Source organism: Pseudophryne corroboree, chromosome 1 (genome assembly GCF_028390025.1).
Source record: "Pseudophryne corroboree isolate aPseCor3 chromosome 1, aPseCor3.hap2, whole genome shotgun sequence".
Lineage (NCBI taxonomy): Eukaryota > Metazoa > Chordata > Amphibia > Anura > Myobatrachidae > Pseudophryne > Pseudophryne corroboree.
The window spans coordinates 1,134,241,027-1,134,253,078 of NC_086444.1; the positions used below are offsets into that span (position 1 = coordinate 1,134,241,027).

Below are 12,052 nucleotides of genomic sequence, written 5' to 3' on the forward strand. Positions count from 1 at the left end.
TCAATTCCCATCAACTTACACATTCCTTGAAAGACATCACCTGTAAAATGGGTACCCCTATCACTTTCAATTATTCTAGGGATACCATATCTACATACAAATTCCTGCACAATTTTCTTAGCAGTAAACATAGCGGTATTTATGGCCGCCGGAAATGCTTCGACCCAATTTGAGAACACATCTATACAAACAAGTACATATTTCAAATTTCGACAAGGGGGTAATTGGATAAAGTCAATCTGTATTACCTGAAAAGGTCCGCCTGTAGGTGGGATATGAGATGGTTCTGTTGGTATTGCCTTTCCGACATTCTTTCTCAAACAGGTAAGGCATGACATTGCTCTCTTACCTGCATGGGATGAAAATCCTGGGGCGCACCAATATGCTCTTACCAACTTACACATTCCTTCCTTGCCCAGATGAGTCAGCCCGTGTGCTGCCTCAGCTAGACATGGAAGATATGCTCTGGGGGCCACTGGTTTACCTTGTCCATCCGTCCAGAGTCCTGAGGACTCCTGGCCATATCCCTTTGCCTTCCAGACTGCCTTTTCCTGTGTGGAACACAAATTTTGCATTTCACACAGCTTCTGTGTGTTGATGGTATTAAATACCATCAATTGTGTGGTGTCTGTCTGTCTGGGGGTACCAGCTGCTAGCTTAGCAGCTTCATCTGCTCGGCTGTTACCAAGTGATACTGGGTCCTGGCTATATGTGTGTGCTTTACACTTGATAACAGCCACTCTGTCGGGTTCCTGTATCGCTGTTAGAAGCCTTTTTATGTGAGATGCATGCGCTACCGGTGTACCAGCTGCTGTCATGAAATTTCTGAGGCGCCATAGGGCTCCGAAATCATGGACTACCCCGAATGCGTATCTAGAATCGGTGTAGATATTGGCTGATTTGCCCTTAGCCAATTCACATGCTCTGGTTAGGGCGACCAGTTCAGCAACCTGGGCTGAGTGAGGTGGGCCTAGCGGTTCTGCTTCTATGGTGCCTTGGTCATCTACGACTGCGTATCCAGTACACAAGTCTCCCGAGTCTGATTGTCTGTGACAACTACCGTCGGTGTAGAAGGTAAGGTCTACATCTTCTAGTGGGTTGTCACTGATGTCAGGCCTTGCGGTGAAATTTTGGGTCAAATATTCCATACAATCATGCATGTCATCTTTTGTATTAAATTCTCCTTCCCCACCACTCTCATCCTCCACCCTTTGTGCCTGTCCAGGCACACCTGGGAGATATGTTGCAGGATTTAATGCACTGCATCTCCTTATGGTGATGTTTACGGGGGCCATTAGTGCCAATTCTCATCTTGTAAACCGCGCTGATGAGACGTGCCTGGTTTGGGCAGAATTTAGCAAGGCTGACACTGCATGTGGTGTATGAATTGTGAGGTTGTGACCTAGCACTACATCTTCGCTTTTCGTTACTAGCAATGCTATCGCAGCAACGCTTCGCAAGCATGTGGGGAGGGATCGCGCTACCGTATCTAGCTGAGCGCTGTAGTATGCTACTGGCCTGCTGGCATCACCGTGCTTTTGGGTTAGGACGCCTGCCGCGCAACCGGCACTTTCTGTTCCATACAGCTCAAAGGGTTTCCCATAGTCTGGCATACCTAATGCTGGTGCCTGCGTTAGGCACTGTTTAAGTCTCTCAAATGCCATCTCGGACTCGTCTGTATGCGAAATTCGATCAGGTTTGTTTGAGGAGACCATCTCCTGCAAAGGTAATGCTAGAATGGAAAATCCTGGGATCCAGTTACGGCAATACCCACACATTCCTAAAAATGTTCTGATCTGTTGCTGGGTTTGTGGCAGAGTCATGTCTCTAATTGCTTGAATTCTATCAGCGGTCAGGTGTCTCAGTCCTTGTGTTAGACAGTGTCCCAAATATTTTACTTTAGTTTGGCATAATTGTAACTTGTCTTTGGAAACCTTGTGTCCTGTGTCTGAAAGATGAAACAGGAGCTGTTTCGTATCCTTCAGGGATGCTTCCAATGAATCAGAACACAGTAGTAAATCATCCACGTACTGTATCAATACTGATCCACTCTCTGGTTGGAAAGACTGTAAACAATCATGCAAAGCCTGGGAAAATATACTTGGACTGTCTATGAAACCTTGTGGTAATCGAGTCCATGTGTATTGGACTCCTCTGTATGTAAATGCAAACAAATATTGGCTGTCAGGGTGCAGAGGTACCGAAAAGAAAGCGGAGCAGAGGTCAATAACAGTGAAAAATTTCGCAGTGGGAGGGATTTGCATAAGGATGACAGCTGGATTTGGCACTATGGGGAACTGACTCTCAACTATTTTGTTAATCCCCCTTAGATCCTGCACTAGCCGGTAACCCCTCCCCCCACTCTTTTTCACAGGGAAGATGGGACTATTGGCAGTGCTGGACGTTCTTACCAGAATGCCCTGTTGTAGCAAGCGCTCTATTACGGGATACACTCCTAACTCCACCTCTGGCTTCAGAGGGTACTGTGGGATTTTTGGAGCTATCCTACCATCTTTTACTTGCACAACTACTGGAGCTACGTTTGCCATCAATCCAGTGTCTTGTCCGTCCTTAGTCCACAGTGACTCTGGTATCTGGGATGTCATTTCTTCTACTTGGGATGGAGTCCTATTTGTCATAATGGTATGTGACATTAATTTTGATGGGGAGTCTAATATGTCTCGCACTTCCTGAGCGTGATTCTCAGGTATGTCCAAGAATACACCTTCAGGAGTACAATAAATGACGCACCCCATTTTACACAATAAGTCTCTTCCCAGGAGATTAGTCGGTGCCGATGCAGCCAGCAAAAAGGAATGCTTGGTATGTAAAGGCCCTATTGTAATCTCGGCTGGTTTGCTAACAGGGTAGTGCTGGACTACTCCCGTTACTCCTACGGCTGGAATTGTCTTACCAGTGGTTCTCATGCCCACTGTCGAATTTATCACTGATTTGGCCGCCCCCGTATCTACAAGAAAGTTTAATGATTTACCAGCTACATTTATTGCAATTTCGGGTTCACTTCCAAGACTTGCAATCAATTTTACTGGCTGCAGATTACAGGTATAGCCACACCTCTATTGGGTATGGTGACCTCCCTGAATCCCGCTGGCAGCAACTACTTGTGAAGGGGTTAAATGGGAACTACCAGAGGCTTGCCAGTCTCTGTTCGGGGGGTATCTTTTTGTTTCCCCTGCATGTGGCTCATAACTCCGTTTCTGCGGACCCTGCTCCCAATGTCGTGTGTCGTATCGTTGTCTAGGAGGTTGATAAGGCTTTTGTATGTTTCTTGATTTACAGTCTCGTGCAAAGTGTCCCTCTCTATGACAGAAATAACAGGTTACCACATTTGACTTACCCACAGGGTTTGGTGATCTATACAAAGGCTGCCTTGTGGTCAGGGCCTGTATACTTACGGCCATTAACTTATCACCTTGTAATTCCCTGTGTCTGGTGATATTCCGATTGTGATCCACAGCTGCCTCTCTCAAAGTAGCCACCGACAGACCTCGCCAACATGGTTGCGTGGTCTGTACCCTTGTCTTTAATGCCTCTTTTAAACCATCCATTAGTACAGATACTGCTACTTCTCGATGGTTTATGTTTGTTTTAATGTCCTCTATGCCTGTGTATTTTGCCATATCTAGTAATGCCCTGTTAAAATACTCTGCAGCAGTTTCTGACTCTTTTTGTTTAATGGAGAAAATCGTGTTCCATTTAACTACAGCTGGAAAATACTCCTTTAACTGTAAACTTATCCTTTTTACATTGTCTTTGTTGTACACATCTGTAAGAGGTACATCCTGATCCAATCCACAGTCAGCTAAAAATTGAGCCGAGTCGACATTGGAGGGTAAACAAGCCCTCAGCAATACCTGCCAGTCTTTGTTATTGGGCTCTAAAGTGTTCCCTAGGTTTCTGATGTATTTCTGGCTAGCAACTAGATCTTTTCTAGGATCAGGGAATTCAGACACGATGGTTCTTAATTCCATTCGGGAAAACGGGCTGTACATGGCAATGTTTCTGATAGGAGTGACTCCTGTGGTGTCCGTTTTCCCATTTGGAACTGCTATTACCCTAACGGGAGCAAGTTTAATAATATCATTCTGTGTAGATTCTACAGCCTGTGGTGAAATGGTTTCAGCATAGTGTATGGTGCCATACTTACCCGTTGATACGACCTCACCTGTCCCTCCGCTAGGGGGCTTTGTTACTAATCTTAAGGGTTGGGCCGTGCCTACTATTGTTTCTGATATGGTGGCTGCTAGAGAGAGCGCCGATATTGTTGCCGATTCGTCCTCTTGATCACACTCCTGGGGAAAGTTCAAAACAGGGTACAACTTGCACGGGTTAATACTTGCATTGGTTAACTTATTAACATTTACACAGTTGCTAAGTATTTGTTTGTTACACCCTAATGCGTCATTCTCCGCAACCAATTTCTCTCCTGATATGTATGGTGGCGGCGGGGCCGTGGCTATCAGTTTCTTGATAGGATTAGATCCCGCCGCCTGAGCCAATCCTCTCTGTATTTCACCCTCCTGTTGCCATAACTGCAAATAATCATAATGTTTGATTCGTCTCTTTGTTGATTTAATGAGACATATCCTCCTCCTTAGATTTTGTAACACTTCTGGGCTAAAGCTGCCTACTCTTGGGAACTTCTCCCTGTCATGCACAGTCATTCTCTCCCATTCATCACATAAAACCTCTGTGTGTGAACCGTATTTTTCACACATTACGTACCTTGCCGACCCGACTGGTCGGTTTACTGAATCAACCCGAACCGAGGTTGATCGCCCCCTACCTGAACAATTGGCCCCCATAACTTGCAGGTGTTGCTTTCACCACCTCTGACCTTCAATCAGGGTCTTCAGCGAACCCTTACAAAAACCAAAATGTTCACGATAGGCTGACGGTGGCGGTTTACCGAGTACCCCACTCACTCGCCCACGCCGACCAATACGACCTACACACTGCCCTAGTGCTGGCGTACTCGACCCAGGGCCCCTATGAACCTTCGTTTACTGGAACATGTGAGTGTGTTCCGCAGAGCATTGACCCTTTCCAGTAACTGTTGGTTGTTGGATAATTCCTGAGTGACCAGCGAACTTCCCTTCAGAAAATAAAAAATTACACAAATCACGTCAGAATGTACAAATAGCGTTTATGACCCGTTTCGTACACAAATGGTACTGGTCAGATTAACTAATGCACACAATTATGTGCGGTACAATCGTTCAGCACATAAGCAACTAATCTTATGTGCGGAGCGACCAGTGGAATCGAAAATTGCGGCTGCGAATTCCTTCAGCATGAGCTTTATTGGCCTATATGGGTTCTGCACCAACCCCCTGGGTTGTGCTCTTTTCTCTATTTATAGCGGACTTCCTAGTCTGCTGTACCTGGACCTCCTGGTCAATTCCGGACCTCCTGGTCTGTGCTACAATAGACCTCCTGGTCTGCTGTACTCTAATGCTCAGATTTTATGTTTAACAAAGGATGCCTCCCTTGCCACCATGCACGTCACTTACATGTATGTACCCTGCGAGAACTCGACTTCCTGTGGTTCAAACCTCAAAAATTGTATAAACTTATATATGCAAACACTCACTCACCACATGTACACTTTTGTTTCTATTTCTATTTCTGCGCAGAAATTTTCTTTCCTTTAGATCAGATGTGTTGTAAATTTGGAGAAGGATCTGTTAGTCTAAATTTCGGACACTAAAATAGATTTGCGCTATTTATCGCGTTGCCACCTTTTCGCCTGTTACAATAACACTAGCGTGTGATTTGAGTTACGTGGGCGTACCCGGACGCTCCGTTGCGTAATATACGCTGCGTGCGTCGGCCTTTGAGTTGCGTACGCGAGTCTCACCCTTTGTTAGAGACACGTGTACACAAAGCAAATATCCACCATAACACAATTTACACGTTTATCAATGTAGGTGATCCTCGATCATCTACCGAACACCACACCAATCTCTCCTTGTATCTTTAGGCAGAGCTGCGTGTGTGTTTTGCAATTTATCTCTTAATGTATTACTTTTATACTTTAACTATGAAATAGCAGCAAATCTCTCTTAGCACGTTTATCAATTATAGAATGGCAAACAGAAGAGTGATATATGAAAATACACGAATGAAAAGAAATGCAGATATGTGCGTGCGTGCGTACGCAAGACAGAAATAAACAGTTTTAAAAGACCCTAGCGTGTTGTTCTTACCTCCGGTTCCGGATTCCTTCAGCACCCTTTACTAAGCGAAGCAGACGCTTATCCAGACAGCACTGCGAGGAATATGATCTCCCGCCCTTTGCTGATGGATAATGTCTGCTGGAATTACCTAGCAGAGATATGTGAAGGACGGACGAGCCGCCAATTGATAAAGCTAAATATTTATCTTACTTAAAACCCTTTAAGAGGTCTAAGAACACTGTACGCTATTAACGTATGGAATACCGTAAGGGTACGCACGTTGCGTAACAATCGCTTAGCCGTAGTCGAGACGCTCAAGCGCCACGTTCGCTCACGGCCAAGAGATCACAGGCAGGCACGCTATTGGCTGCCGACTAACGTAAGGATTCGCTATAGCGTAGCGAACGCTCGGGACCACGAGGAGATCACCAGCGGCGCAGACGCTCACAATGTTAAACCTTTATAACTATACCATGAAACAGTGTATTATGCAGTAACCCTTGGTGTAGTGATAAGATGTGAATGCAACACTTAGTAAGTGGGTTTACACTAAAGCTGTTTGAGCGATAGAGACGCTCCTATTACCCACTGCAATATAATGAACACACAATACCGGTCTAAGGGTCTAACGCCTTTTAAGGAAATGAATGAACGTTCAAAAGAATAATACAATACAAGTCATACACTACCAATATAACATAGACTACCTAACCAGATAACTACACATGAAATACAATATCAGTACAATAACGATATAAGAGAAACGAGAGAGAAAGAGAAGAGAGAGAGAGAGAGAGAGAGATATGGCTCAGAATAACAAGAAAGACAATATGATTGCGGAGAAAAACTTACGCACAAAGGGGAACGATCGCATGCGCCTCTGGACATCCAGCTCCCGATTATCAGCAATGAGAACCATTGAAGAGTGAGCTGGATGTGATCGGCTTGTCTATTTATGCCCCACACACAATACAATTCAATGGTCCCTACAATCTCATTGTTCATTGGACACAGGAATTCGTCTTCTCACTAAAACAAAAGGTCATAGGTTGATTCATACAGGTGGGCTGTGTCTACTTCCAACTGCTCAGGTGGGTGGGAAACTAGGTTTCCCGCCGCATGGATAAGTAAGTGCAAATAATAGTAAATGGACATAAACTTCTTATGTCCATAACTATTCGCACGAGCGATTAATCTGCTCCAAACCAACACCGGAATATTGCTAATTAAATACTCTTCCGATGGATACTAAACACCACTGTGTAATCCTTGTCTGACCCCTTGTATCAGAAAAAGAGGGATCTCTCTGTCCATGAACATGCTACATTAACTAAACTTTCAGAATCTATCAAAGGGACCATAATCTACAAAATACATTATATGGTTAAAATATATATCGATTGAGTCGCCCGCTAGACGCATACAAACTCTACCGTAAATCCGCGAAGGCGAGTATGTGCACGCACGGGAGAGCTCTTGCAAGCGCAGCGGGAGCTCGCATGAGGTGCAAATATGGCAGTGTGCATAGTGATATTTTTCTGACTTTGACAATATATATATAAAATCCTCCAGAAGAACTCGGCACTCGGAGACAACAAATGATAAAAAAGAATTGTTTATCCAATAGTAAACATTTCGGGACCGTATGTCCCGTCGTCAGGACAGAAACAGCATACAAACAGTGAAACAACATACTCACTCTCCTAAATACCCCACCTGGACTGATCATCGCCGCATCTCCCGCTCTGCACAGTGTCCCCGTCATTGCGTCACTTCCGCCGTCCAGGTTCCGGTCGTCGCATAGCTCGTAGTCTGGGAAACCGCAGCTTGCGTTCCACCCAGTACACGGCATGCGGTCCATAGTCACCAGCTGGAGAGAAGATAGAGACACAAGCAGCAGATCAGCCATATTAAAAACACATAAATAATCGTAACATTATTTACAAGGAACATATACACATGAAAATACAGCAAATCACAAAAGAAATATAACTAATATATATTGTGTACATAATATACACATTGCTGAGTATACAACCTCAGCTGGATGTTATATAAACATGAGTCAAAATATCATATCATTTAGACAGACATATTAAAATGTGCAGAGTAACTAGATCAAAGTATTCCAATTAATCTTCTCGTTAAGAGCAGCCGGACTGGTAGTCCCCAGTCTGGTGATCCACCTGGCTTCCTTAATCAATAAAGTTTTTGCTCTATCACCCCCATGTTGTGACACCAGCACATGGTCAATTATGAAGTAGCGGAGAGATTCTAAAGTATGGTTAGCCTTTTTAAAGTGCTTAGCCAACTGGTTGGTCCACTATTTTGCCTTCCAAAATTAATTTAATAGCTGACCTATGTGCTGCCATCCTTTCTGAAGACTTCCTAATAGTCTGCCCCACATAGTAAAGCCCACATGGGCAGACTATAATATACACAACGTGGGTGGTAGAACAGGAAAGTACAAACCTAATATCATATTTCTTTTGGTTATGTAGATGTTTAAAAGCAGTTGAACATATAATGACAGGTAGTGCACCCACTACAGCGATAGCAACCAGGGGGTTTATAGTAAACATCAGGGGTCTTAGGGATACCCATACCCGAAATATCGGTTCTAACTACTCTATCCCTGATATTTCTTATCTTCTCTGTTTTTAATAACTGGATCCAATAGAGATTGTCTTGTAATAGCCAAGACCTCCTCTTTTTGCTTCGTCAACACACCAATATTATAGTTTCGATTGACAAATTTGTCATGATAATGTCCAGTTCACCCGACAATACAGTATGGTCACTGGTGATGCGTGCAACCAGCATCATTTGTGAATGAGGCAAACCTTTCTTTAAGGCCTCAGGGTAGTGACCAGAAGCCATAAGCATTGTGTTACGATCCGTGGGTTTATGGAAAACCCCAGTTATTATCTTTCCATCAACAATGTGGATATAAACATCTAGAAAATAAGCTTCAGACATACTACAAGAGTATGTAAATTTGATTGTAGACTCTAGACTATTAATTTCATTCATCAAAGATATAAACGATTCTTGTCCACCTGACCATAACAAGAACATGTCATCAATGTAGCGGCAATACATCATAATATGCTCACAAGATATAGGATTAGAGAAAAACATTTTCCTCTCCTGTTCAAACATATATATGATGGCATACGACGGGGCCACAGATGACCCCATCACACACCCTCTTAGCTGCACATAAAAATGGCTATCAAATAAAAAATAATTTCTATTCAGAATAAGTTCCAGCAACATGAGAAACAAATCATGATCAAACTCAAGGGAAGCAATTCATGGTTAGCCTCATTAATTACCAAGACCATGAGGTCAAATGTGCATTTATTAAGTATGGCTGGAGGATTATGGTATTTTTGTTTGAACACCAGACTGACAGACTTGGGAGAGACATTCAGTTTCTCAGAGGCTGAAATTGATCAGATTCTGTTTAAAGAGACAGTCACAATTTCTGACAAATCTTTCAATGCTGAGGATCTTTTTCATCTAGGGATCTCTGCAGGGACATTAGATTTGGGCTATGACTTAACCAAATCTACACTTTGTGTTTAAGGGGCCCTGATCCCTCTGCCATGGCCATTTGGACAACTTCTTCAGTGTCTTTTTCCTTGTAAGTGGTACTTGGGTCTGCCTGACTGGGGCTGGCCGTACTGGAATCGGTGTCTTCCACTTTTGGTGTGCTCTCACATGTTGGCTCTGGAGGGAGTTCAGGCCTGACTACATCCTGCACCATTTCACTAGGTTCCTCCAATTCTAGTTTATCAGTTCGACTTAATGATTCACCTTGCTCTGGGGTTCTCTCCAAGGGTTCTCTCTGCTCTGAGATGTCTGGTCCTTGTTGTCCGTATCTACCTGGTCTCTGACACCTCTGGTAAGGCTGTGGTGGAATGTAATTTCCTCTACCAGTTACACTTTCAACTTCTCGGTCTTTCACCACAGTCGCTGTATTGATAATTTCGCTGACCATTGCGTGGAGGATTTCCATAACACCGGAAGCACCATAGTTGATTACAATTGGTTGCACATTTGCGGCCTCATACGGGTACACCATCAGGGCCAGTCACATTTACAGCTTTGATGCCCTTCTTTCCACTCGCAATTTCAAACTCAGCCATCTCACAGTTTCTCAGGCTACTTGAAGCACCTTGCAGGACTGGTCTTCTGAATGGCTGTATAATGCACGTATACCCTCCTTTTGGTGTCAGTTTGCTTTATAAACCTGTAGCCACGTGACACACTGAACAACACAACTTGGCCGGAAATTTTCCTCGTGTTGGATCACTGAACATAACCCTTAGATGGTACACCAGACACTCTCACTTGGCACTGGACCACCACATTTGGACTTGCAAGTCTGGATTGTTCTACCCATGGTGGTCCTATTCTTTCTGCTGTCTCCAAGGATTGCCGACATATGGGTGTTTCTTGGCCATCAAACTGGTCAGTCGGAGGTCTGCTAGTCTTCCTTGGAACATTCCATCTCGTGGGTCCTCTCATGACCAGGTCGCCATTCTCTGCTATTACTTTCCACCTGTTCCAGGCATATCTCCTTTATAAATGCAAAACAAAGATGGAGGCTGCGCTAAAATGATATATGTTGACAATACTGATACTTTGAAAAAGCTGCTATTTGACCGCAGCGAAACGCGTCAGGTGTATAGGGACCCACGCCAGGATTCTACTTGGAGAGCGAACTATCCCCCACGGAAACCCAGAAAACTACTCTGATTTGGAGGATTTTTTCACTTGCTGAACCGATGAACTTTGCTCACCGCAATGCATGAGGAGCTCACCACTTAAACATCAGGAGCAACATACCCTCTAGCGGTAAAGTTTCAACATTGGACTATTTGCTAGCCTCCTAATTGCTTTCGCTGGACTCTAGTATTGGGGGAAACAACCTGGAACGGACTTCCTAGATTGAAAGCTATCCTAATATTCCTGGCTGATTGGGTAACCCTTATTTTATCAGTTGTACTAACTGCAATTTTTATCTTATTATTGGTGCATGCATTAAGGTGTAATCACCTTATTTTAGTGTATTAACTATTAATACATTTTCAAGTATTCATTATATCAGTATTGTCAACATATATCATTTTAGCGCAGCCCCCATCTTTGTTTTGCATTTGTTTATCTATGGGGGAGTGACTTCCTGTATTTATCTGAGGCTGCTGCTCGACATAGCATCTCAAACCTCAAGCGCCCGAGTACCTTTGGGTAACCATTTTTTTGCATATCTCCTTTATAACTTTTATCATTTCCGTGACTGCACTTATAAGAGCACCAATCGGATCCTGGCTGGCTTGCACTTGCTGTGTGAACATCTTTCTGGGCATCAATATGTCAGGTGTCACATATGATCTGGCTTCTCCCGAGTTTCCACTCTCCTCTGGCTCTGTCGGTGTTCTATACTCTGAATCAGTTTCTGATTAAGCCCAAGAATGTCTAGAACAGTTTCTTTGAACTCCGAGAAAGCACTCTCAGGATTTAGGTGTCTCCACATTCTGAGTTGAGCACGTGTCGCTTCACCCTGTGCCCCTTCTATGAATAAGCTAATAAGAGTCTCGTCAACTTGTTTCACCTCTCATGTCTCTCGCGCTTGTATCGCCTTCATGGCTTTCTACAGGCCTAGAGCAAACTCCCTCAGTGACTCTTGGGGCTGTTGTTTCCTTGCATATAGACGACTCATAAGCTTAGAGAAGGTTCGGGAAACAAAGATGCATTTTAATTTTTTAAAGATGTCTTGCGCTGTTTTTCGCTCCACCTCTGCCCAAGATTTGGCTTCCTGTAGGGCCGGACCTTTTAGTTGC

At 43.9% G+C, this 12,052-nt stretch overlaps 1 protein-coding gene across 3 annotated transcripts in view; it reads right to left on the reverse strand.

Moving 5' to 3' along the window:
- The window catches only part of LOC134999373 (protein S100-A10-like), a 177,873-nt gene that overhangs the window by 140,673 nt on the left and 25,148 nt on the right, over positions 1-12,052 (reverse strand). For 2 of the 3 annotated variants that reach the window (XR_010201605.1, XR_010201709.1), the window contains exon 2: positions 7,917-8,070. The gene's annotated coding sequence lies outside the window, so the exon portion shown is untranslated. Of the gene's footprint in view, positions 1-7,899; positions 8,071-12,052 lie in introns of all 3 variants that reach the window. The other variant, XR_010201656.1, reaches the window with a different exon arrangement.